The following is a 4,079-nucleotide window of genomic DNA, read 5'->3' on the forward strand; positions in this document are numbered from 1 at the left end:
TTGCCTAGAAACTGCAAAACCGTGTCATTTTTTCAAGAAGCTTCTTAAATTTTCAATTTAGGATGAATTTTTAAGAGTATATGGGCTCTTAGTGGCTGCTTTTTCTTCAATATTCAGTGTAAGTCATCTATTTCAAAAAATATATTTTTTTGTTTTCTAATAACAAAAATTTATCCGTTTGGCACAGCTATATTTTGTATACAAAAGTAATTCAAGCATTTAACCATAAGCCTTCAGATTTAATGATTTTTAAGACCATAGTTAACATTTTAGTTAAGTGACCTTAAACTTTTGAACAGCACACTGTTAGACATTTCTGTAATTTTTACAGTTATTTACTGTATATCACCCAGTATAATACTTTAAACTATTTATACAGTACATAACTGTAATTCGCGTTGCATTTTGGGAATTTTCTGTGACATCATACGTAATTTACTGTATTTTTGAAAATTGCTGTATGCTACTGTATATTTTCTAACAGTCTTTTGGCGGTATTTTCCTTATTCACACAAACCCTGATTTTATTTTTTTCAAAATCATCATTTTTGACAATTGTATACACACAGGCGTTGACTTATTTTAGCTAAGGAACCATGTAGCAGCACAGGTGTTCAGAGGACCGATTTCAGGTGTGCACATAAACTGAAGAGTTTTCAAACAAGACTTTCCCTGGGACAGCACAGCGGCGCTTTTCAGTTGAAGATACACGAGAGGAGAGAATGAAAAAAGACCAGCAAGGTAAAATAATCTATGTTAGTTATTTATTATCAGACCCGCGGTTGTCAGGTTGTTTATGACATTTTTAAACCGTTAACCGGACGCGTTGCTTAACGTATAACGGTAATATTAGTTTACCAAAGTCAGTAAACCTAATTAATAAATCATACTATGTGTATGCAAGCCTACGAGCACGCGCGGTGCGTTAAATTACACGCTAGTGTTTTCCTTTTATAAAACTGTTATGAAGAAATGCTTAACGTAATGTATACGTCAATGATATGAAAAGATCAGATTTAGTATATAACGTTACCTGAGAGAATAATTTATTAAAAGCCTATTTAAAAAGTACCCTAAATTACATTTTGCTGGGAGGAAAACTCTTAATGTGTAAGTTACCACGTTGTTTATATTCTCATCCGCTTGACTTTACCTGTTACATAAATTATGCGTTATTAATAAGGTGTACAACAAAATTTTATCTTTCAAATTCGTTAAACTAACTTACGTTAAGCATTTTAGAAAGTCCCATGTGAACATAATAAGAGTTTGCTTAACATTTCGTTTTACAAACGACTTCAACGTATGAGCGTATGTTATGTGTGTGGTGGCCAAAAAAACGGAAAAAAAACATTATATTTTAAATCTGAATATGTTCAAACATTATTAACATTAACAAAAGGCTGAAACCTAATTTGCATAAAATAAAGTTTTAAAATGTGTTTTTGTTTTGTATTAAATTGCTTTTGAGGCCAAGGTAGCTGTACAGTAAATATTCAGCCTCGATCAGAAAACCACGTCACACTGTCATAACACACAGACATGTGGCGATAGTGCAGTGATTCGAGTAGAGTATCTACTCTGGTTATCATTTCAAAACAGTATTTACTGAAAAATATGAATGTTTAGCATCATGTATTAAATGTGTTAAATATGTCCTTTTTCCCTGCATTTATTCTGCTGTCTAAAATTCTTTGGGAGGATAAATTAAGGAGGATGTAACAAAATACACTGCAAGAACTGGAATGAGAGACAAGTGAGGATGAAGAGGACAACAGAATATCCATCCTTTCTTCACCACCTCACAGAGTTTGAGTGAAACAACTTGTATTAGGTGAGACACTTCTCAATAAGATACAGTATGTGTTGCATATATGGGTTAGTTAGGTCTCCCTTCTTAACTAACAGCTGTAACAAACAGTACTGTAAAAAACTGTGGTTCAAAATAATTATGACCATCTTTCTTTTGCTTACAGGACTCACAGGATTATTTTATAACAAGACTGATTATCTTATACCAGAAGTTTGGTATTTTTTTTTTTAAGCTACTGTATTATTTCTTATGACAATTCATTTTGATGTGCATTCAGAACTGTAAGTTGGTAAGTACATTTACTGTATTTACTGTAAGTAAAGGCTAAATAGTATATCTCCTCTAGTTCTAAGTTCTAGTTCTAACAACGTTCCCAAAGGTCCCAATAATGTTAAGCCAACATAAAAGTGTCCAGTTTTTAAATTGTTTAGGAATGTTTCTTGATTGTGCAAATGTTAGAGGAATGTTGCATTTTATTTTTAGACAATGTCATGTTTAAATGTACTCACAATGTTTAAAAAACATGTCTAATATATTTTATGAATGTTTACATGCAATATTTTAACAGAACATTAAGAAATAATGTTTTACAACAGGTTGTAAATAATAGAATGTAATGTTTTTTATCATTACAAGCAAAAACAATCATAACGTTATTGGGAACTTTGGGAACTTTCAAGGAACGTTCTTAGAACCTTTCTCTGTGGTTGAGCATTGTGTTAGCATCATAAAACGCCATAGGTTCGAACAAGGAAAGCACATGCTGATAAAAAATTTATACTTTGCATTGCACTGTATGTTATTTGCCTTTTTCTGTAAATGTGAAGATAAATGTAAAGACAGACAGTCATTGTTTCATTTTAAACCAGTTCTATTTTAAGAGAACTTAACTAGACTAAATAAAAGGGTCACAAAAGTTTTAATTTTGCTATTATGATGCTGATTTTGTGGTGTTATGGGTTTTCTGGTTACAGTGGTAGTGGATCATGATCACCTCTCTAGCTTCAAAAGTAGGATGCAAAATGTATAACACCAAATCATTATAACTCCATGTAACTTGACATAATTTAAAGTCGTCTAAAGGCAGACATGATTGCGTGTGAAGTCCTATGCCAAAGACTCTCCAAATACTGCATCTACACATTCTTCCTGATGTGTATATTTTGTTGGTATATCCTTGTTGCAGACCTGACAGTAAACTTGACTGTGAGCATCCTATCCATCAGGTATAGCTGTTTACTTGCATTACTCGTTTAGATAAATGACGGGTCAAAATTGGTTATATGGATTATATTTTCATCACCTCTTTTTGTATGTCTTTGGGACACTTGAAATATATAGCACGTATAATGTGGAGCCATATGCGGTCACAGACTACTCCCATTGTAACTGGAAAACCAAAGAAAATCATTGTTTAAATTATACAATTATAATTTTTGGATTAACTAAACCTGTAATCAGTGTTATACGTATGTATGTTTATAATTTGTGTTATTTTAAATGTATTACTGCAAATGATTTGAAATGTGTATGTTTCAAATGTAATTTCACACAACTTCTTAAAGTATTTGTATTGTTTTAAATAAAGGCTTCAATATTTGAAATTGTCTCTTTGAATTAAATGTTAGCAGTATCTGTAGGTTAAAATGTAAAAATTAATTTTATCTAAAAATTATAGCTAATTTAAATATAATAAAAATGAATGTATAAAAAAATAAAAAGAATAGTAGTATAGTATACAGTATTATACTGTAAACCTGTTTTTTTTTACGGTAGCACACTGTATTACATATTTACAGTAGCATTTAAATACTGTAAAATGGAAATACAGTTTAGAACTGTAAATCTTATTTACAGTAGCCTACTGGCAACAGTGTTGCCAGTAGGTTACTGTAAAAATCCTTGAAAATGTCTAACAGTGTAGTGTAGGTTTTAATCTCATTGGTAGCCGTATTGCATCCCATATTGTAGGCTACTTGCTGCATAACCTTTAACTTTCTCACCTTCCCTCTTTCTCTGCTCATCTTTTGCTGGCTTTCCAAATGATAGTTAAGTTTGTTACAGCCTTTTCATTTTCATTTGCTTTATTAGATTAGAATTACAGACGTGGAGAGACTCTTTCTTACGTTGCATGTTACATAAACATTCTTGCCTTTCTTGCATACTACTCTTGTATAGAAGCAGTGCTTATTATTCTTTGTGTTTGCGACCGCTACCTTTGAGCTTGTTGTACTTGCCATTGCTCTGTCGTTGCGGATGTGAGGGA

General features: G+C 31.9%; 1 long non-coding RNA gene across 2 annotated transcripts; it reads left to right on the forward strand.

Annotated features, from left to right (window-relative positions):
* Positions 1 to 539: 539 nt before the first annotated feature.
* Positions 540 to 3,417, forward strand: LOC129416310 (uncharacterized). 2 transcript variants are annotated; one of them, XR_012358099.1, is made up of 3 exons: positions 540 to 741; positions 1,702 to 1,834; positions 1,977 to 3,417. It is a non-coding gene; the product is annotated as an uncharacterized lncRNA (long non-coding RNA). The 2 variants fall into 2 exon arrangements; XR_012358098.1 differs by lacking the exon at positions 540 to 741 and having other exon boundaries at positions 761 to 1,834.
* Positions 3,418 to 4,079: the final 662 nt, after the last annotated feature.

The sequence above is a fragment of the Misgurnus anguillicaudatus genome, chromosome 16 (genome assembly GCF_027580225.2).
Source record: "Misgurnus anguillicaudatus chromosome 16, ASM2758022v2, whole genome shotgun sequence".
NCBI lineage: Eukaryota > Metazoa > Chordata > Actinopteri > Cypriniformes > Cobitidae > Misgurnus > Misgurnus anguillicaudatus.